Source organism: Hordeum vulgare, chromosome 3H, assembly GCF_904849725.1.
Source record: "Hordeum vulgare subsp. vulgare chromosome 3H, MorexV3_pseudomolecules_assembly, whole genome shotgun sequence".
NCBI classification, from domain to species: Eukaryota; Viridiplantae; Streptophyta; class Magnoliopsida; order Poales; family Poaceae; genus Hordeum; species Hordeum vulgare.
This window is the reverse complement of record NC_058520.1, coordinates 610478399-610502940: the sequence shown is the minus strand read 5'-3', so window position 1 is coordinate 610502940 and position 24542 is coordinate 610478399. Positions and strand designations below refer to the sequence as shown.

Below are 24542 nucleotides of genomic sequence, written 5' to 3'. Positions count from 1 at the left end.
CTAAACTTCTAGAGCTAGATCGAATGAAGTTAAGGAGTAAGGAGCCAGCAACGCCTGCATCTCCTCCGCAGCATTGGGCAGCTCGCTCATGACCGGCGCCACCTGCACCCGTTTGCAAGATACAATTTTCATCCGAGAACCCATAGGGATACAGAAATTGTAACTAATTGAAAAGTTCGCGTGACTGAACGAGCTTGCAAATAGTTCAGCCGCCATTTTACCTTCTTTGGTTGACTGAACGAGTTCCCATCAAACGGATTGCTGGACGTGAGAACAGTGACCACGGATCTTGCGCTGTTGACACTAGCTTCAAGTCCAGACACAGATATTGTGAGATTCACAGCAACTGGCCCAAAGTTCACTATCTGTGGAACAATTTTCGAAGGTCAATATCATAACTTGTCAATCCCAAAGTACCTAGGAAACCAAACATGTAGGGTTTTATTTATGCAAATGGTTTTGAGATAGTTGTTTTGCCATATATGGACATCTCAGATATGAATGCAAGTCTACACTCTTCATCAAATCATAACAAACATACGCATGCAGGCTAGTTGGAAAATGCCAGCGTTGATTTTACCTTCACTCTCAGGAAGCTAATCTTACTGTCTTGCCAGGTGATTGCGGAAGCTGCCAATTGTTGAGAATAGCTAGAGTTGATTGTGATGGGATGAATCAGAGCACCACTTGATTCACGGAAAAATGTCTGCATCCAGTAGCTAGGAGTGCCATACTGTTGCCAGGAGTTAAAGACTATCGCATCTGGCATCCAGCTGCAATTAAATTTACTTGTTATCACTGCAATTCTCATCTACAAGTATGCCAGCAATAACAAGCCACAAATACTAACGTGTGATCGTTGTCATTGACGAAGAGTGGCGCATAGCTAGCCATCTGAACGATATCGCTGCAAATAAGGGGACAGAGAGTCTCATTAACTTGAGCGGTTCTTGTTGCTCAACGTAAAATGATCACAAGATTACTCAGTGGATGTTTCTTGTTAATTTCTGAACATGTTTTTCATTTTCTTTTGCCTTGTGTTGGAAAAACAAGAATCAGGTCACAATTGCCAAAGGCAATGTCCCTTTATCCAGAAAAACTTGTGCATCTCCAAAAACAGACGAATGCCTGATTGTTAATTCCCAGGACCCAAGAAATAATCCAGATAGGAGGAAGGAAAGGATAGAGAGAAATCACCTATTTTTCTCTATGCCGGTGAGGAAAGCAGCCTCTGCTAGTGAAGCGACAAGGCTTCCGTTACCACCATCGCCAGGCTTTTCTTCTACAGCAGCATACTCACTAACAAACACCTGCAATGAAATATTGCAAAGTCACCCTCAAGAAAAATATCATTGTGAAGTCAGTGGCTTGGTGCTAAGCTACTCCCTGTCTATGCAGCATCCACGCATAATTATAAGGAAGGTAAATTCACATCGTACTGGACATGAAAAATCAAGGCATACCTTAGGCCCAGTACGAGGTACATTGTCAAACTTGGTCTTGTTAAGAAAAACCCCAGAAATGTTTTCATAGATCTACAGAGAAATGTAACATTTAGTATAATTCGATCAAGAAAAGACAACCCAAAAACTGGTGACAGGGTGGGTAGTTTTACATGGAAATCATATAAGTCAGCAGGATGATCAAGTTGCACACGTGAGCCATCACAGTTCGATATCATTTGAATGTCAGGATAAGCCTCTCGTATGGCAGTGTGAAATTTGAGGTAATGTTCTGTTCAAGAGAATTATATAAGTTCATTTGCAAAGCAGGATATAAGGAGTATCTGTTAAGTATTTACAATTACTATAATGGAAATGAAAGTTATAATGAAAACTGCCAATAATTTACCTCTGTAAAAATTGAAAACGCAGTCCTCATTCCCTAAGGCTACATATTTAACTAGGAAAGGCTCAGGATGCCCCATGGAGGATCTAACACTACCCCATTTTGATTCCGCACTGCCCTTAGCAAACTCTAGAGAATCCAATATATCCTGTAGCAAGACAACTCAATTACCTTCCAAATAGTGAACTCAAAATCATCAGAAATGCATTGTTCTGAAACCTCAGTGTGGTACGATCTACGGTGGACATTGAAAACTTCACTGTGCTTGCAATGCATTTAAGGAGGAATATTTATCGCTTATAGCATGAATGGTTGATCCGTACACTGAAAGATCTAGGACACTGAAAACTTACCTCTACAAGGGGTGCAATGTCAGTGATGTTAACTTTATCGTGATGGCTGATTCCTAAATTTCAAGATCTCCGAGTTAACGGGTATACTAGTAAAGTACTGATCACCAAAGAAATCAATATATGAAAAATTAAAATGCAAATAATGTTATACCGATGTTCACCACCCAGATTGGTGTAGCACCTAAGTCTTCGGCAAGCTATTTCAAAAGAAACATAAGGTCAGATATGGTTACACGATACATCAAAAGAGCAAAACCCAATATTGTAAGGCATACCTGAAGAAATTCATAATACCCAAGGCCATCATCAGTCCAGTAATGCCAAACATCTCCAAAATGCCCAGGTCTTTGCTCCCATGGACCAATAGTTTCCTTCCACCTAAATGCATTTCTCAACAATTCGCCTTCCACAAAGCAACCTCCTGTCAAATAAATCACACAAATGCTTAACTCAGATTGTGTACAACTGGAAAATGTTAGAATGTTTTTTGTTTAAATCAGTTTTCATAGACTAAGAAAAAGGTAATCATGTGGTAGGACAGTGAGAAATCATTGTATCCAAACAATGGACACAAACATTGTAGATTCCAGTAGCTGGTGGTTTTGAAAACAAAGAAAATACCTGGAAATCGTAGGAAGCGTGGTCTAAGATCCAAAAGCATGGATATGAGTTCCTTGCGAAAACCATGGCCCTGCAGGTGTTTAAAAAAATGTTCATCAACAACTCATGTATACTCATAGTAAACATAGTTATTAAAGAACAATAGTTTCTTTTGAAGTTTCTCAAAAATTAACTATAGGTTATTTTACGTTGACAGCATCAAGGATAACAATTGAACTAATATCTTTGTGACAATTGATTTCCAATTTCAGCTACGCTTGAGGAATATTAACACACAAAATACTCCTTCTCTTATTCAAAATAGAATTACTTTGATGAGGTTTCCCATTGAACATAAAATTGCTCATTAACAAAGCAGTGCAGTTTTTAGGTATGAGGTGACGAAAAAGCTAAAATTGCAATGCACCTTGTGTGTGTCTGAAGGCATAAGTGAGACTTGATCCAGCCATATTATTCCCCTGTTCAAAGTTGTTAGTTCAAGCCGTGAGCTTCTGCATGTTCCTTGAGCTAACAGTTGCAGCTCTATCTTTGTCCAATTTGATAAACCAATATGCCTGAAATGATGCAATCATTTTCATGGTTAGTTAACAAAAGAACAAATGAAATATGCTGTAGAAGTGTTAGGGAAAAGATGTATACTGTATAGAGGCTGACGCTACAATTTGCGATCCATTTGAGCATGTTAGTGAAGCTGTGAGGTTCAAATGTTCCAGTGATCTGAGATACAGGGCAAGATTATAGCTTTTTCCTTGTTCTATATTCTGAAAGTTGAAATGCAAAGAATATGATTAGCTCAGGAATAAATATTGTTAGTTTTATCTTTAGAGAAAAAGAGTCTCTTGGACGTGTCAATCTGTAGATTCAGAAAAATATATTTTATTATGCCTTGTATTTCTTGAAGGAAGACTAATTTATTTATTAAGAAAAATTCATACCATGCCCCAGAATCCAGGATTAGAAATGCCAACACCACCAGGCGGACAGTGTTCACAAAGAACCTCCATCTTTAGAGCAAAAACATTTCTACTGAAACAAGAAGATCTATCTGTTGTTACGCGTATGGTTGATGTGTCCCCAAGGATTAACCATGGCTCAATCCTCGATGGAGTAAGGGCGCCTCCAGCTTCAAAACCTGAACCATGAAAACCACAAAAACTAAATCCTTGGCCTTCGTGCTTAATATTTTCCTTCTGTATTTGCAATTTTACATAATTTTTAAGATAATGACCAACACAAATTCACAGCGTCAAGTCACTTCACATACCATTTCTGCAACAGATGTAAAAGTAAGACTAAGTGTGGTACCTCTGTTACTAACTAGTTCTGCCTATATTCCACCAGCTCCGGCGTGGTTGATCTCCTATATGCAGAAGACAATAGAACGAAGTTTAGCATATGTTAAGCTAGAAATCATGTAATATGTGTATCTAAAAATATGTTCTAATAGAGAAGCAATCAACTAATTAGGTGATCGGGAAGTGTGCTTGGGATGTGAATCAGGAAAATACTACCAAACAAACTTAACAATGTGCTTGGAAAGTGAATCAGGAAAATCTTACCAAGCAAACTTAACAATGTGCTTGGGAAGTGAATCAGGAAAATCCAGGAAAAAGAAACAAAAGGGAACAAATTTCAGCAAGTCTCAAGAGGTTTTACATACCTCAAAGAACAGACCAAACATAGTCTCTGGTATCTTCTTAGCGGCAGAGCTTGAGACCTCAATCTGCACATCCGAAACTTCAACACCATGACAAGTGAAGGTAGAGAGCAAGAAGATAAGGAGGAAGAAGAAGCAGCCATTGGAACCCATGGCTTGGTCCTTTGCTTTCTGTTTCACAGGGTCTGATGACTACTGTATATATGCAGCCCATGTGCAACACGCCAACACCACTGCCCCTTCTTTCTTTTTATTTTTTATCTTACCAAATTTGTTCACAATTATTACAACCGATCAGTTTCTGTTGTCAGTGAGTAAGACTGAGGAAAACAAATCGCCAGCATGTGCAACACCACTGCCCCTTCTTTCCTATTATTTTCTATCTTACCAAATTTGTTGACAGTTATTATTACAACATATCAGTTTCTGTTATCAGTGACTAAGACTGAGGAAAACGAATCACTCCTGCATTCTACACCCTAAATGTTTCTGTTAAGTCAAAATGTCCACGATCAAGTGTTAATTGCATGCAATTAATAATGATCAAGTTAATGTACCAAATTATTTCCAGTTAGTTCTAATGGTCATGATTTGGTGCTAATCCTTGATAAATAAGACCCGTAATGTTTCCCTGTTAGCACCTAAAGATCATGTTTAGGCACTAAATGACTTCAGGTAATGCAAGATAATGCCAATTAGCACAAGTATTCATGTTTTAGGCATCGGCGCCTAAGCATTTAGAAGGAGAGGAATTACCAATTAAGAAACGAAAAGGAAAAAACTCTTAATGCTTTTCCCAAATTATGAACCCGGAACCCTAGGTTCTTCCCAAATCCGAACCCTAAATGTACGAGTTACAAAACTTACAGCACGCCGCGTGGCCTCCTACGTGCCACGCGCGGGATCGGTCGCCATGCGTGGGACTGGCGCCCCTCGACCCGAGGACGCCTACGTGCGCGCGTCGCGGCAGTCACCTCCTTACGGCCGCCGGAACGATTGCCGGTTCGATCTCTGTCTTTAGAGAACTGCGGCTGTGAATAAATGAGCCTGCTGCGGGTCATAAAAGGGCCTTCTTCAACAATGGGTAGCAGCCCAGGTTAATTTGGGGTTTTTCTAATATTATTTGTTTTACACAATTTTTTTGGAAACCGATACACGATTTGAGATTATTTCAGAAACATTGCACCGTCGATTAGAACAAGGTAGAAAAGATTCCTTCGTCTCTAAAAAAGGTCGAAAAAATCAAATCCACAAGACTGCTCCCTATCAGGGATGAGAGAGGCAGAACAATGCAAGATTTGATGACGAGAATGGATTGGCCGAAGATCTTGATTCCAATCATCTTGAAAGAAGAAGATGATGAGGAGGTGCCTATTCCTGCTTTCATGTAATCATGATATGTCGCCCGTCATGACCATGACCATGAACGACGGGCATCAATCATCCCGGAAGTATCACCTAAACAATATTGAAAAATGGGCTCAGTATGGCTGGCAACTGAAGCCAAGGGAAGTTGTGACGTTGTGGGCAATTTCCATTCAAAGGGTCTTCCTAAATAATTTTATTACATTTACGACTATGTTGAAATTTATTTTCCACATCTTTCCAGTAGATTGATTGTCTGTGTTGTAATGGAGCCAATATATTGCGACATTACTTGTGGTGCAGACTAATCATCCATGAGAACAGAAAGTTTTGGTGAAATAGTCGACACATATAATTGACTCCATATATGCTATGGTTAGGAAAAGCATGACGACAACACAATTATTTCCTTGATTTAAGTTCAATAATCCAACTTTTAACATTTACCTGTGTGCTATGACTTGAGTTTGTTTTACAAGTTCGGCCAAACATACTATGTCCAATTTCCGAATCCACTTTGAACATGGTGCTGCTATGCCATCAGATACATAATTCAAAACAAGGTACCAGTTGTCTTACATAATACCTTTCTCTACAATTCGGTGATCCATATCAAAAGTAGTTTTCCACCGTGTATTAAACTTGAAACCCATTCTATTTTTGTCCCAAACAGATCAAGATATAGCTACTTCTTCACTTCCTTACATAATCAGATGTATGTAACTAATAGTATATTTCTAATGATATGCTTTCCTTGGTATTGCTTTCACATCTCATTATAAAGGTGTTCTGCATTCTTAAATGAACCGGCGCATACACATCTCCATATACAACTGCACATAGTTCAGTTCTCTTCATATGTTTTTTCCTTTTTAAGAAGACATACATGATTTCAAAACTTGCGTGAATATTTTCTTAATCTAAAGTCAGTTGTCATCATATGAAGTCATTACCTATTGTCTATTTGAAAGCATGACCTATCATTATGTCCAAATAAAATATCATGTACATGGTTCAAGGAATTGTACTTCTTTTAGCCACAATTATGGGATGCACAAGCTTAATTATTCCCCATGTTTCCCATAAGTCAACTATGGTTATTTTTTTTTACTTCAGACCATATGTCGAATTATAGACTGTTTAATATACCATTTCTTTGTACTATCGAATAGGAGTGCCAAGCAAAAGAATTTGCAAACAAATCTGACATAAACTGATACACAATTCATTTGATTTTACCAGTTTCCAGTATTAACATGCACATGTTACTTGGTTTCTTATACAAGGAGGATTTATGCACATCGAACTTATGCTAATATTGTCTTTCCATATAGGTTTTCAATGATGCATAAATGAAAAAACATATTTTTTTTCTTTTTTCATGATTTAGTGTGTAATCGGATTGCTAGCCCGTGCATGTGCACGGGGTTGATGACTAGTAGAGATAATAACACAACGTATGACCATGTGGCGTTGGGTCCATGCTAGATCAAACTTCCCCTAAAAAAATATCAAACTTGTGGAGGATCGATATCAGTGTAAAAGAAAATTGGTTGGACTAGCAAAAGAGCCTGTGCGTTGCAACGAAAGAGTAAATAATACACGCTCTGAACGTAATATATTTTCACATGGCATCACATTTGTGTTGCCGACGATGGCCTTACTGCTCATACAACGAAAACGCGTTTGAATGTATACAATCACTCGGAATAAGATGAGAAATATGTTGTTTCTCCCCACGAGGTTTTCCAAAGGTGTGCATGTGTGGTTAACGATGGTTTTCTTTCCTCTCAATTTGGTTTAATTTAATGGATGTTTATTGCAATTTGTATCGTCGCCGGAAAGAGAGAAAAAAAGGGAATGTGCACTACAGATTAAGTTTGCACCAAAAATAATATTTAAAAAGTATTCAACAGCTAAAAATAACATCCTATTTAGATTCTACATTTTTTTAATCAAATTTCACATATATCATGTTAAAATCGGAGTTACGGTTTAAAAGATATGAATAATTTTATTTTAGATAAAATGTGGATTGATTAACTGAAAAGTCATGGTTTTGTTTGTTAAAACAAAAAAAACGTTTCAATTGACTTAAAAACGGAGGGCGGGTTAATTACCTGAAACATCAGGGGATTTTCTAAAAAACACAAAAAACGATTCGTTTTCTGACTTAAATCCGGACAGCGGGTTGATTACCTGAAACATCAGGAGATTTCCTGAAAACTGCGAAAAAACGATTAGTTTTCTGACTTAAAACAATACAGCGGGTTGATTTCAGCAAACATCAGGGACTTTTCTGCAAAATAGCCTCGACGGACAACAGAAGCCTTATAGACGCTTTATTGAGAGAGAGGAGAGATATAACTGATAGGTATAATCCCGTAGGATTCATATGACTGGATCTTATGCCTAGCAATTAGACCACCTAAACAATGGAAGTGAGAGAGAGATTGGTTCTTACCACCAATGATTGAGGCCATTGGTGTAGGCGATGCGATGTCCCGTGCCTGCTCGATGCAAGCGTGATGCAGGCTCGGGGTAGACGGTCGTGGCGGGAAGCGGCGTCCCTCCGGGCGCCACCGGCACTGCCCTGCAACAGGGGCAGAGCTTGGTGATGGTCTTCCCGTCGTGCAGCGCTCCCCCAGATCGGATAGTGTTTTAGGGATGTAGGGAGCAGTAGTAGACCGTACGTGAATTAGATCTCGCACGCAGGTGCCGGCTGCTCCCCACCCTTTTATGTGCGCTGGCGACATGGGACCAAAACCACGTTGGTTAGGGTGCCCCCGACCAGGGCGCTTCTGTTGTGACTAGGGAACGTTCGTTGGATCGTGGCCCTCTCTTTTACGTTACTTTGTGTTTATCCTTTAGCCTTTTTTTGTTTCTTTCTTTCTTTTCTCTACAGCCCGTTGGGCCTTAGATCAAATACCAACATTCTCCCCCTTGATCGTTAGGCTCATTAACTTTTGTCCATTCTCCATAGAAATGATATACCAGAGCAAGGTGTTACAACGACAAATGAAATGCCATTGAACCGCCATACTCATAGCACTCATCCTATCTCGAAACGGAATACATATTACTTAATGGGGAGTGGTTATATTAGTGGTCCCATTATTCCAGAATCAAGAGGCTTCCAATAATCCCATGCCGGCTACATGCTCACGAAATATATTGGGTGGTAAGCCTTTAGTGAGCGGATCCGCAAGCATACATGTCGTACTGATATGCTTAACATTAATAGTTTGATCCTGGATTCTATGTTGAACAACACGATACTTTAGGTCAATGTGCCTGGCAGCAACACTTGACTTGTTGTTATTGGCATAGAAAACTGCGGGTTCATTATCGGAGTACAATGTGAGTGGTTTGGAAATGCTGTCAACCACCTTAAGTCCGGGAAGAAAATTCTTTAGCCATACAGCCTGCCCAGTGGCCCTCAAAACATGCTATAAACTCTGCCTGCATCGTGGATGAGGCAACTATCGTTTGCTTGGAGATTTTCCACGATATGGCTCCACCGGCGAGTGTGAATATATAACCTGACGTGGATTTCTTGCTATCCACACACCCGGTAAGATCAGAGTCTGAGTAACCAATAACTTCCAGGTTATCAAACTTCTTATATGTAAGCATGAAATCTTTAGTACCTTGCATATAACGCAAGACTTTCTTTGCGGCCTTCCAGTGGTCCCGTCCTGGATTAGATTGGAATCTGCTAAGCATCCCGGTTACAAAAGCTAAGTCAGGGCATGTACACACTTGAGGATACATGATGCTTCCGACAGCCGGAGCATAGGGAACCGACTTTATCTGATCAGTTTCATTTTGGTTCCTTGGACATTGGAATGTCCCAAACTTATCACCCTTGACTATGGGGGCAGGTGTAGAAGAGCACTTATGCATATTGTATTTCTTTAGTACTTTCTCAAGGTATGCCTTTTGTGATAGTCCTATTGTTCCGTTGGACCTATCTCGAGGAATCTCAATGCCAAGGACATACGAGGCTTCACCGAGATCCTTCATGTCAAAATTCGAGGACAAAAATCTCTTGGTCTCTTGCAGCATATCTTTATCACTGCAAGCCAACAGAATGTCATCCACATATAGGACTAAAATTGTGAACCTACTGCCTTTGAACTTAACGTATATGCAGTTGTCCACTTCATTTTTTTTAAAACCAAAAGTTCTAATAACCTTGTCGAACTTTAGGTACCACTGTCTTGAAGCCTGCTTCAAGCCATATATGGATTTCTTTAAACGACATGCCATATGTTCTTTTCCTTCCATGACAAAACCTTCAGATTGAGTCATGTAGACTTCTTCTTTTAAGTCACCATTCAAAAATGACGTCTTGACATCCATTTGATGCAACTCTAAATCATAATGAGCTACAAGTGCCATGACTATTCTGAAGGAGTCCTTTGCCGACACAGGTGAGAAGGTTTCCTTATAATCGATCCCTTCTCTCTGTGTAAAACCCTTTGCTACAAGTCTCGCTTTGAACCTTTCAACGTTCCCTTTGGAGTCATATTTGGTTTTGTAGACCCATTTGCAGCCTGCCCTTTTGGCTCCATCGGGAACTTCTGTTAAGTCCCAAACATCATTCGAGCTCATAGATTTCAATTCATCTTCCATGGCAACCATCCATTTGGACGTGTCTTCGCTTTTAGTGGCTTCTTTATATGAGGGCGGATCTTGTGCCTTCCCAATGTCATTTTCATCCTCACACATGAAAGTGACATAATCATTTGGGATGGCCTTTTTCTTATCTCGTTGCGATCTTCTCACGGGCTCATTAGTATGTGTGTTTCTTCTTGCCCGAGAAGGTTGAGGATTAACATTAGGTTGAGGATCATCATTTCGTTGGGAGTCCTCGTCCTGAGGAGGATCTTCATTATGCTGAGGCTCCTCGTCAGATTGAGGATCCACTTCAGGTTCGGGATCACCAGCCGGTGTCTCGTGCGTGGTAGTCATAGGGATAAAGCTCTCTCGGATAGTCGGGTATGGGACATATACCCGCTTCCCCTCAAGATAAATTGCCCTAACCTCAGTGACTTCATTATCCTCAAAAAATACCGCTTGACTGGTTTCCATAAACTTGGTGGTGTGACCTGGGCAATAAAAACGGTATCCTTTTCCTCTATGAGGGTACCCAATGAAAAAACAACTAATTGTCTTTGGGTCCAACTTCTTAATTTGTGGATTGAACACTTTAGCTTCAGCTGGGCAGCCCCACACACGCAAGTAATTCATGCTCAGTTTCTTTCCCGTCCACATCTCATAAGGTGTGCTCGGTGCTGACTTAGTTGGAGCAAGATTCAAGATGTGTGTAGCTGTTTTCAATGCCTCCATCCAAAGGTTTACTGGTAAGCTTGCATGACTAAGCATGCTTCGTACCATATCCATCAGAGTGCGGTTGCGACGCTCAGCTACACCATTTTGCTGAGGTTCACCGGGCATTGAATATTGGGCAATAATTCCATTTTCAGCAAGATGTTTAGCAAACGGTCCTAGAATTTGCTCATAAGGAACATGCCTGCCATAATATTCTCCCCCGCGATCAGATCATACTACCTTGATCTTTAGATCGAGTTGGTTTTCAACCTCTGCTTTATAAATCTTAAATTTGTCCAAAGCTTCGGACCGATCACGTATGGGGTAAATATAGCCATAGCGAGAGAAATCATCCGTGAAGGTAATGAAAGAATCAAAACCATCCACATATTTTACATTAAAAGGTCCACATATATCAGTATGTATAAGTTCAAGGACCCTTGTGGCTCTTACTGTTCCTTTCTTAATTGTTTTTACATACTTTCCCTTAATGTAGTCAATGCAATTACCCACGTGAGAGAAATCTAGTGGAGGAAGTATTTCTACTTTAACCAACCGTTCCATTCTCCCCCTCGAAATGTGGCCTAAGTGACGGTGCCACAATTTCGAAGAAGGATTGGTACTTCTCCAATTTTTTTCATGATTGCATACATTCATATTCAGCTCACAGAGATTCACATATATAGGATATTCGAAAAGATTCAACATATAAAGTTTGCCTCGTCGAACGGCGAGACCAACATCCTTATTACAATATTTTAAAAAACATTGTTTCTTTCCGAAAGAGCAATGAAAACCATAATCATCTAAACATGAAACTGAAATCAAATTCCTACTTAATGTAGGTACATAAAGTACGTCCTTGAGCTGAAGTAGGAAACCAGTGTGCAACTTCAAGGTGAGGGAGCCCACAGCTTCAACTTCAGCCTCCTTTCCATTTGCGACATTAAGTCTTCTTGAACTCCTTCTTAGGGTATGGCTTGTATGGAATCCCTGCAAGGAATTAGCGACATGCACAGTCGCTCCCGAGTCAATGCACCATGTAGATTCGGAAAAATCGACATATAGAGATTCATCTACGAGAGTGATCTCATCCTTACCCTTTTTATTCAGCCACTTGAGAAAACCAGGACAGTCTGCCTTGACATGACCTGGCTCTTTGCAAAAGTTGCAAATCATTTCTCCAGCGGCATTTTTGAGATTGAGTGGAGCAGCCGCTGGAGGAGCGGGACTTGAACAGCTTGCCTCATTGCATTGCTTAGGTTTTGGAGGAGTCTTTTTGAAAAACTGCTTTTTGTTGGGCACATTATTGCCAGAGGCATTGTTCTCATGCTTCCTTTTTCCAAGGTTAACATGGAAAACTTGATCCTTTTGCTCACTTTTCATTCTCTCTTCCTCCTGAACACAATGTGCAATGAGCTCAGGTAGTTTCCACTTAGTTTCAAGAGAGTTATAATTTATCTTAAATGGATTGAACTGTGATGGTAGTGACCTAAAAACAAGGAGCACAAGAAGCTCTTCGTTCAAGTCACACTTCATGGTTTTAAGCTTTGCCGCGGCATTGCTCATACTTAATATGTGTTCCCTCACACTTCCTTACCCAACATATTTTGCAAGCAGCTTGTGTAAAAGCTCATCACCATACACTTTCTCTGAGCCCTTAAATTGTTCTTCCACCGATTTCAAATATTCGGTGGCATTTTCTTTAGTGGGAATAGCCCCTTTAATCTCAGTTGAGATGGAGAAGTTCATAATTAGGAGTGTCATTCTGTTCGACCTCTTCCACTCCTCAACTTTAGTGTCATAGGCTTTCTTAAGCTTAGCATACCCAGTGGCACCCTTTGGAGGTTCCTCTGGTTTACTTTCTCTAAGCGCGAGGTCAACCTCATGCCAACCCAAGTGCAATAGCAATGAGTCCTTCCATGTTTGGAAGTTGTTTCCTGTTAGTGGCTCGATGTTTTCGAAACCACGAGTACCGGAAGCTGTCATAGTTTCAAAATATCATAAGTAAAGGGAAAGAAGATCATAACTAAATTAAATTGCAGAAAAATTAACCTACTTTGGTTTATCAATTTTCATGCAAAATTTAATTCCAAATTATATCACCGTTGGGCAGAAAATAATAAGGAATTAACATAAAATAAAATATATATCAATCGGAATTGTAAAACAACGTTGGTTGTATTACAAAAAGAAAACATCACATTAATATGCCATAAATGACATAAACATTATTTTCATAAAAGTTTTCCAAATAAAATTTATGGTTGGTTCCATTTTATTTAGAAAACTTAAACATAATTTTTCAACATTATTCTTCTGTTAATTTTCTATTTATAACAGTGCAAAACATTTCTTAGAACAACTTCAGAAAATGCACTGAATAAAAAGAGAAAGTTTGTATTATTTTGGCCCATTATGAGTCATAGCCCAGCAGACAAAACGTAAAAAAAATTAAACAAGATTTTTTTTTGTCTGTGGCTAAAACAACTTGGGCCGAAGCCCATTCGTGAAATAGGCCCGTAAGCCGACCGAAGGCCTGTCTGGGCGGCGCTTCGGCTGGACCGTCCGATCGAGCGACCGGCTCAGATCGCCCGCAGAGGAGAGAAAACCGACAGGGGTCCCGAGTCACTCCCGAGTCCCGAGCGATGGCGCCGGCGAGGAGCTGCGCCACAGGCAGCGCCGGTTGGGAGAGCCCGTGCGCACGGTGGGGCGTCGCGGCAGCTGCGCTCGCCGGAGCAGCGTGCAGGGGACTTCGTCCCGCGCGCTCCTCCGTCGAGCGTGGCTCCGGTGGCGCATCTAATGGGCGACGGCGACGACGACGTGCAAGGTGCAGAGCCATGCGATGCAGCCGCCCCGCGGATCTTCCGGCACGCCGTCCCGAAGGACAGCGGCGTTTCGGCCATGGATGCACGCACGGCGACGGCCGTGCGGATCCGAAGGCCGACGTTAATAGGTGAGACCGAAACTTTGCCTCTGATTTGGGATTTTGGCATGATTTTTTTGAAACATTTGACTCCCCTCCTTCTATTTTCTTAATCATGATCCGGAAACAGTGCCTAAAGATCAAAACGTAGCGCGGAAACGTGGCATAAACACATTAACAGAACATGATTTAATCATTTTTGAAAAAACTAGCACTGTCCCGTGGTACTAAGACACCGATAATCATGAAAATTAATAATGAACAGATCAAACTTAGGGATCTAATCTAGGCTTAACCGGCTCAAGATACCATTGATAGGTATAATCCCATAGGATTCATATGACTGGATCTTATGCCTAGCAATTAGACCACCTAAACAATGGAAGTGAGAGAGAGATTGGTTCTTACCACCAATGGTTGAGGCCATTGGTGTAGGCGATGCGATGTCCCGTGCCTGCTCGGGTTTTAGGGATGTAGGGAGCAGTAGTAGACCGTATGTGAATTAGATCTCGCACCCAGGTGTCGGCTGCTCCCCACCCTTTTATGTGCGCTGACGACAGGGGACCAAAACCACGTTGGTTAGGGTGCCCCCGATCAGGGCGCTTCTGTTGTGACGAGGAAACATTTGTTGGATCGTGGCCCTCTCTTTTACGTTACTTTGTGTTTATCCTTTGGCCTTTTTTTTTTCTTTTTTTCTTTTTTCTACAGCCTGTTGGACCTTAGATCAAATACCAACAATAACTTGACGGACCTTTTTTCTACAGCCCGTTGGGCCTTAGATCAAATACCAACAATAACCTGGGTCCGCCGCTGGGCGCGATCGAGTCCAAACGGTCGCACGTATATATGGAGACTCCGACGTCCCTCGCGTCGAGTTGGGTGCCCGTCGCATGCATCGCAGGCCTCGTGGAAACGGAGCTTGGGTTGGTACTGTACAATACAAGAAGGGTTACAACAGTAGACATACTGCCCCGATTCTTGCTAGCTATAGCTGTGTCTGTGTGCCTCTTTGGACCGTCTTTTTGGAGGGGAGAGACGGAGGTATCGTGGGTACAACGGCCACGCCCACCGCCCACCATCTTTACGGAAAGGATAGTACAAAGGTAGGCACACGGCATGGCTGTGTAGAAATGGGTCATTCACGTACATGGAAATGCAATAATGGATACCCGATACGGAAGGGGATGCTTCTTTTATTTTATTTTTGAGTAACTACGGAAGGGGATGGGGCGTCGTGACAGGCGGCAACTGCTCGGGATCACGGACGGATTCTCGGAGCTGATCTGCTGTGGGTGCACTCACAAACTCGCTCGCTAGCTCGTGAAATGCCATGCCAAACATAGAATCAATCAACCTGTGATCCTCAACATCCAAAAGTTGTGTTGGTTCCACGATTCGGCCGGTTGACGAGGTGGCTGGCCCGGCATGTGCATCCTTAAACAAGCACATCACGACGCTCCTCGGTGCCGTCAAACACGACTTTGTACAAAGTACAAGCTGTACTAGTAGCAGCTTCTTAAATTTTGTACTGATATAGTTCTTCATAAATGGATCATTGCAACTAGTAGTAGCGCAACAGTGCAACAAGATCAATAGTTCAAGCACATCTCGTCCAGGGCATTGCCTTCTTTTTTTTCATTTTGAGGTAAAAACTGCCCTCATCTATTAACTCGTGACGTTCATGGGATAATTACAGAGTCATGCGGGATGCCAAACCACACATGAAGACCAAACTCCAAAGAAATAGCAAATCTAGCTAAAGCATGTGCTTCTTATTACTCTTTCTACTATCAAAACGAAAATTGCAAACATCGAAATCAGCTCTTCTTGTTGTGATCCCCCTCATGATAGCTTCGTTTCTTCCACCAGTACCTTCTGCATGTTGAAATTTGGAGGTGGGCTTTAGGCCCATTAGAGAATTTCAGAAAAATCTCCAAGGGCCCATGTAGATGGTGGCATGACAAGGTGGTGGGAAGTTTAGTCCCACCCCGCTAGTGAAGGAGAGTTTGGATCCCTTTATAAGGGTCTCTCTTCCATATGCTATTGGAGAGTGAGAAGAGAAGGTGCCCTCGCGCACTCCTCCTCCGCCGCCCGCCTCGCCACGCCTCGACACGACGCGGGTTGCGGGAATGAGCCGAGCTCATACCTACGCGCTTATTTTTGCCGGTCAGGAACGGAGAATACGTAACGGACACGGCACGATCCGAGACGTTGGATCCTGGGCAGTTACCGACTCGGACGTGGGTTCCGCCCACGTCTCTCCACCCAGCCGCCTTTATAAGCACGCGATCGCCTACCCTAGCCGTCACGAGAATCAGATCACATCTGCATCACGCGTTCGTTCCTTGAACTGCTGCCGCTGCCGGCGACTCCGTCCCGTTTACCGCGTACACGGTCGACGGGAGAGCAGGCCTCCGAAACCTCGCCTCTCCGGTTTTCCTGTACGGGAGAGGGGCGATTAGGTTTTTGGGGAGCGATCACGCGACTGCTCGCCTCCGTCCGTCTGCTTCGTCAACGTCCGCGTCGCCCTCGTCAAAGCCATGTCTTCACCAAGCGAAGCTGATCGTCTCCGCGAGAACGCCGAAGCCGAGAAGAAGGCGGCAGAGGATACTGCCGCCGCCGCCGCCGCTGCTACAGCCAACTAACCGATCGGAGGGTATGATATGTTTATCTCTCTCCTGTTTCTGTCTGCACTAGTAATACTGCCTATATGCGTAGATGTTTCTGCTATATGTGTAGTACTTGCTAGTATACTCCGTGATCAGTATGTCATGAACCTAGTCAATGCCATGTTAGTAATTATTTCATGGATTAATCTACTCGGAAAATTGCCTATTTACTCAACAATCCAAAAACCTAATTTCTGTAGGAATTTTTCGAGTAATGGTTTTGCTGCTGCACTGAAACCGGATAAGTTTACCGGTACTTTTTTCAAGCGTTGGCAAACGAGAACCACCTTATGGCTCACAGCTATGAACGTGTTCTGGGTAGCCGGTGTCACTCCTACGAAAACTATCACTCCTGAACAGGAGAAGATGTTTAAGGAGGCCACTGTCCTATTCCTTGGAGCAGTCGTTAGCGTGATCGGAGATAAGCTGGTTGATGCATACTTACATATGCATGTTGCCAAGGACTTGTGGGAGGCGCTCGAATCTAAATTCGGGGCCACCGATGCTGGGAGTGAGATGTATGTTATGGAGCAGTTCCACGATTACAAGATGGTTGACAACCGTTCTGTATTGGAACAAGCTCATGAGATAATATGCATAGCTAAGGAACTTGAGGTTCTTAAGTGCAATTTGCCGGGCAAGTTTGTCGCGGGCTGTATAATTGCTAAGCTCCCTAATTCCTGGAGGAACTTTGATACTATTCTGAAACATCAGAGGCGTGAGTTCTCAGTAGAGGACATCATCGGCCATCTGAGTGTTGAGCAGAACTCGAGAGCAAAGGACTCCAATGGAAAAGCGATGGAAAGCTCTTCTGCTGCCAATATGGTACATCAGAGGAACTTCAATTCTCACAAGCCCAAGGGAAAGAATTATGTCCAACAGAATACCGACTTCAAGAAGAAGGGAAAGAAGCCCTTCAAGAAGAATAAGAAGGGAGATGGCTGCTATACTTGTGGTTCAGAGGAACATTGGGCGAACAAATGCCCAAACAAGTACAAGAAGCCGGCACAGGACTCCAAGTCTGCCAATATGATCGTGGGCAACAATGAAAGTGGTGCATCTGGGTACGGTAATTTACTTACTGTATTTACAGTTTGTCAGTCCACCGATCGGTGGGTGGACACGGGTGCAAATATTCATGTGTGTGCTGACTTATCATTGTTCTCTTCTTATCAGGCCACCAGTCGCGGGTCCGTATTGATGGGGAATGGCGCGAGTGCTTCTGTTCTTGGTGTTGGCACGGTCGATCTGAAGTTTACTTCGGGAAGGATCGTGCAGCTGAAGAACGTGCAGCATGTCCCCGCCATCAAGAAGAATCTCGTTAGTGGCTCCCTTCTGTGTAGAGAAGGGTTTAAGTTGGTATTCGAGTCTAATAAAGTAGTAGTTACGAAATATGGACTTTTCGTTGGAAAAGGTTATGAATGCGGAGGTCTGTTCCGCCTTTCTCTTGCAGATTTTTGTAATAAAGTCGTGAACAATATTCATTCGAGTGTTAATGAATCTGAAGTTTGGCATTCACGTCTTTGTCACATAAGTTTCGGTGTTATGTCGCGGCTAGCAAAACTGAATTTAATCTCAACTTTCACTTTAGCCAAAGGTTCTAAGTGCCATTCGTGTGTGCAAGCAAAGCAACCTCGCAAGCCTCACAAGGCTGCAGAGGAGAGACACTTGGCACCATTAGAACTCATACATTCTGATTTTTGTGAGATGAATGGTGTGTTGACTAAAGGTGGAAAGAAATACTTCATGGCATTGATAGATGATTCCACTAGATTTTGCTATGTGTATCTGTTAAATACTAAAGATGAGGCTCCACACTACTTTAAAATCTATAAGGCAGAAGTTGAGAATCAACTTGAAAAGAAAATTAAATGAGTCTGGTCTGATCGTGGTGGAGAGTACTTCTCAAACGAATTTGATTCATTTTGTGCGGAACACGGCATTATTCATGAGAGGACGCCTCCCTATTCACCCCAGTCAAACGGGGTTGCCGAGCGGAAAAACCGTACTCTAACTGATTTGGTTAACGCCATGTTAGATACATCGGGTTTATCCAAGGCATGGTGGGGGGAGGCTATATTGACCGCGTGTCATGTCCTGAATAAAGTTTCTACAAAAGATAATGAGGTCACTCCCTACGAGGAGTGGTCGAAGAGAAGGACGAAACTCTCGTACTTACGTACTTGGGGCTGCTTGGCGAAAGTCAATGTACCGATCCCCAAGAAGCGTAAGCTTGGACCAAAGACTGTTGACTGCGTTAATTTGGGATACGCTAAGAATAGCGTAGGCTATAGATTTCTAGTAGTGAAATCTGAGGTACCTGACGTGAAGGTCGGTACAATAATGGAGTCGAGGGATGCTACATTCTTTGAGGATATATTTCCCATGAGAGATATGCAAAGCACTTCTAGACAGGAATCTGAGATAACTCCTGAGCCTGCCATTCCTATGGAATACTATGAACAAACACATGATGAAAATCCTGAGGAGGATGACGAGGAAGCCCGTGGTAGGGGCAAGAGACAAAGGACTGCAAAGACCTTTGGTGATGATTTCTTCGTATACCTCGTGGATGATAATCCCTCTTCAATTTCAGAAGCGTATGCTTCTCCAGATGCTGATTACTGGAAAGCTGCGGTCCGTAGCGAGATGGATTCCATCATGGCTAACGGGATATGGGAAATCACTGATCGTCCCTATGGTTGCAAACCATTGGGATGCAAGTGGGTGTTCAAAAAGAAGCTTAGGCCCGATGGTACGATTGAAAAGTACAAGGCTAGGCTTGTGGCCAAGGGCTATGCCCAGAAAGAAGAGGAAGATTTCTTCGATACTTATTCACTTGTGGCTAGACTGACCACCATTCGAGTATTACTCTCTTTGGCGGCCTCTCATGGTCTTCTCGTTCATCAAATGGACGTTAAGACGGCTTTCCTGAATGGAGAGCTAAATGAGCACTAGTAGAAAACAGGGCATTGAGCCAACCACATTGGACCCGGATTGGATATAAACCGGTTCTAAAGGGTCTGTCCGCTGGGCCCCCTCCCTGCAGCAAATGGCCGCAAGGCCTTTAGGACCGGTTTGTAACACAAACCGGTCCTAAAGGTTTTGGACCGTTTGCTGCAGGGAGGGGGGCCCAGTGGACAGACCCTTTAGAACCGGTTTGTATCACAAACCGGTGCTAAAGGTTTTCTCATTTTTGCAGCAACTGTGGGGCCCCGCTGTCAGACCCTTTAGCACCGGTTTTTAACACAAACTGGTCCTAAAGCCCTCCCCTATATTCCACCCCGAGCTCAGCTCCATTTTTTCCAGCTCGAGCTCAACTCCATTTTTGCTCTCTCCTTCCTCTTGGGAGCTCTAATCCATCCTCATTTTTCTCCACCGTTTGTCAAGATTGTTGGCACCCATCGATCCTACGGTTAGCATCAACATTCCCTCTTCCGGCATTGCAAGTTTTGCTCGTTTTCTTGCTCATTTCATTTTTGTTGTGCTAGCTAGGTGTTTGATGAAATGCCTAAGCTAGAGAGAGTTCATCATTTGTTATGTATACATATGCAATTTGAGCTCAAATTTAATTATGATTTGTGGTTTTTTTAGTGTGGCGCGCCTTGTCCCCTTCCTCACCACCGTCGATCGCCCCGTCACCGACACAACCTTGGTGAGCCTATTGTTTTTATTTACCAAAACAAATTTTGATTTGTATGATTTACATATTTACTTGTATATAATTTTCTTATTGTGTAAGATTTTTTTTATATGTATAGCACCATGGTTTTGATATCCGTCCCCGTTGGCCCTCGTCCAGTCTATGATTCGGATGTGGTATATTATCTTTTATAACTACATATTTTCATTTCCTGATTATATGACAATTAATTACGCCGACCAACTTGACATAGATATTTTTATCTAGGAGGTAGTGGAACCGGAAATGCCAATCGACCCTATTGTTGAGAAGTTACACTTAGTTGAACAAGAAAATGTTGGCCTGAAAGAAAGATTGAAAAAAACTGAAGAAAGGTTGGAAAAAACTGAAAGAGAGAAGATGACCTTGGAAAAGGTTCTTGTCAGTGTCGTCGATGGTCACAAGAGCGAGATGGACGCAATGCGCCTGAAGATTAGAAAGATTAGAAAATATGCAATTAGTAAAGAGGCTTGGTATCATTATGCCGTCGGGTCAATTGTTACCTTTGTTGCGATTTTGATCGCATTTGTTGTTGTTTTTAAATGTATTAATTAGAGCGAATTTTTATGGTTGGTTTCAGTGTGTATTTTTATGAGAACTATATATGTATGGTCACTACGCTACTTTGGTTTTAACGTGTGATGAATTTTTTGTATTAATTAATTAATTTAGTCATGATGATTTAGCATAATGGTTTTTGATAAATTTATATAATGCAGATGAACCGGCAATGGATGTACAGTGATCGACGTCGTCCCGAATTCCTTAATGGCATGCATAGTTTTCTCAATGTGGCTGAGAAAAACAGGCAGAATGGATTTATTTTTTGTCCATGTAAAAAATGCCAGAATAAGAGGAATTTCCCTAACTCAAGAACCATACACACCCACCTGTTGCAAGAAGGCTTCATGCCCAGTTATTTTTGTTGGACCAAGCACGGAGAAAGAGGGGTTGTAATGGAAGACAATGAAGAAGAAGAGGATAATGATAACTATCCTATGTTCGGTGAACACGGTGATACTGAAATGGGGGAAGACGAGCCTGAACTTGAGGACATTGTTGATGAGTCTGATGATGATCTTCGTCAGGTCATTCGTGAAGAACAGATAAATTGCACAAGTGAAAACGAGAGGTTGAAGTTGGAGCGCATGTTAGAAGATCACAAAAAATTGTTGTACCCAAATTGCGAAGATGGCCAGGAAAAGCTGGGCACCACCCTGGAATTGCTGCAATGGAAGGCAGAGAATGGAATATCTGACAAGGGATTTGAAAAGATGCTGAAAATAATGAAGAAGATGCTTCCAAGAGATAACGTGCTGCCCTGCAGTACGTACGAAGCAAAGAAGGTTGTCTGCCCTCTAGGATTGGAAGTGCATAAGATACATGCATGCATCAATGACTGCATCCTCTACCGCGGTCAGCACGAGAATTTAAATGCCTGCCCGGTATGCGGTGTATTTCGGTTTAAGATCAGGCGAGATGACCCTGGTGATGTTGAGGGCGACGATCGCCCCAGGAAGAGGGTTCCTGCCAAGGTGATGTTGCATGCTCCTATAATACCACGGTTGAAACGTTTGTTCCGAAACAAAGAGCATGCCAAGTTGCTGCGATGGCACAAAGAAGACCGTAAGGAAGATGATATGCTGAGACAACCCGCTGATGGGTCGCAGTGGAGAAATATCGACGATAAGTACGAGGACTTTGCACGTGACGCAAGAAACTTAAGGTTTGGTCTAAGTAGAGATGGCCTGAATCCGTTTGGGGAGCAGAGTAGCAGTCATAGCACCTGGCCCGTGACTCTATGTATCTATAACCTTCCTCCTTGGTTATGCATGAAGCGTAAGTTTATTATGATGCCAGTGCTTATCCCAGGCCCGTCGCAACCCGGCAACAACATTGATGTGTACCTGAGGCCACTGGTTGATGAACTTTTAGAGTTGTGGGCTGACGAAGGTGTACGTGTGTGGGACGAGTACAAACAGGAGGAATTTGACCTACGAGGGTTGCTCTTTGTAACCATCAATGATTGGCCCGCTCTTAGTAACATCTCAGGACAGTCAAACAAGGGATACAGCGCATGCACACACCGTTTAGGCGAGACTGAAAGTATACATATAGGCAAGAATGTGTACCCGGGGCATCGTCGATTTCTTCCAGACAGGCATCCCGTAAGAAAGAAAGGAAAGCATTTCAAAGGCGAGGCAGATACACGGAGGAAGCCAACCCTCCCTAAAGGTACTGATATATATGACATGGTCAAAGATATAAAAGCAATCTTTGGTAAGGGTCCTGGCGCACAATCTGTTCCGAATGACGCCGACAACCACGTAGCCATGTGGAAGAAGAAATCTATATTCGGGGAACTACCCTATTGGAAATTCCTAGAGGTTCGCTCTGTGATCGACGTGATGCACGTGACGAAAAATATTTGCGTGAACCTGCTAAACTTATTGGGCGTGCATGGGAAGAAGTCGAGAGATACACCAAAAGCACGGCTGCACCACCAACGTATGCACGAATGAGACGACCTGATGAATCCAGAGAATTTCAAAGGTCCTGCCAGCTACGCTCTTACCAAGGAAGAGAAGGAGATCTTTTTCCAAGTCCTGAGCAGTATCAAGGTCCCGTCTGGCTACTCGTCGAACATAAAAGGAATACTAAACCTGGAAGAGAAAAAGTTCCAAAACCTAAAGTCTCATGACTGCCACGTGATCATGACCCAGTTACTTCCGATTGCATTGAGGGGGCTTCTGCCAGAAAACGTGCGAGTACCCATTGTGAAGCTATGTGCATTCCTCAACGCATGGTCAAGGGCTATGGAACAGAGGAGGTCATTGAGTTTTGTGTTGACTTTATTCCTGACCTGAACCCGATCGGTGTTCCTCAGTCGCGCCATGAGGGGCGACTGCGTGGAAAAGGCAAATGGTTCAACCTGTCAGGCGTGAAGGTAGACCCGAAGTACGGAATGACAACAGTGGATCAGAAGAATCTTGGGTATGGCAATGATCAATTCGTCCTAGCCAATGATGTGGCTCAGGTTTTCTATGTGAAGGACATGTCTAGCAGACCGAGAAAAAGAAAAGATAAGGAAGCGAATACATCAGACGATGAGCCAAGGCGCCACATAGTTCTTTTAGGGAAAAGAAACATCGTGGGAGTCGAGGACAAGACAGACATGTCAGAAAATTACAATAAATTTGATGAAATTCCTCCCTTCAAAGTCAAAGATGATCCAAGCATCCCGTTAAATGATGAAGATACTCCATGGTTACGGCGCAATTAGAAGAAAGGCAAGAAGAAAAATAGATAGAGGGTGTTGTTGGTGATGTGTAATAATGTATTAAACCTTTTATGTAATTGTGTTGACCATTTTGATAAATATAAAAAATTTGACCAGTTTTCACTAAATTTGACCATTTTGATAAATATCATTTTTATTTTTTAAGTGTTAAAATGACATTTAGACAATTTGTAAACAAAATATCAGAAAATATAAATATGTTGTTATAATATTTGATTTTACAAAAGCTTTTTGAGTCTACTTTGATTTTATAAATAAATGTAAAAGAAAACAGAAAAGGGAAACAAAAAAGAAAAATAAAAGAAGAAACAGGAAAAAGAAAAAGGAAACAAAAAGAAAAAGAAAACAGGAAACAGAAAAAAGGAAAAAAGAAAAAGGAAAAAAACCTTTAGGACCGGTTTTTAACAACAACCGGTCCTAAAGGTGGGTTCGCTCGCGCATTCTGAATGTGGCCCAATTTTTGAACCTTTAGTACCGGTTTGTGTTAACAACCGGTTCTAAAGGGTCTTTAGGACCGGTTGTCAACACCAACCGGTGCTAAAGGCTTGTACAGCCTCGACCTCTCCGGTGCCGCCGTCTTCTCGCCTTCCCGCGCGTCTTCTCTCCTTCCCGCGCGTCTTCTCTCCTTCCCGCGCGTATTCTCGCCGCCGTCGCCTCCTCGCCGCCGTCGCCGTCCGCCTCGACCTCTCCGGTGTCGCCGCCCGACGTCCGCCTCCACGCCGCCGCCGCCGTGCTCGACCTCCGCGCCGCCTCGACCTCGACGCCGCCGCGCGCCGCCTCCAT

The 24542-nt window shown here is 42.6% G+C and overlaps 1 pseudogene; it reads right to left on the bottom strand.

Moving 5' to 3' along the window:
• Positions 1 to 24542, bottom strand: LOC123442268 (annotated as a pseudogene).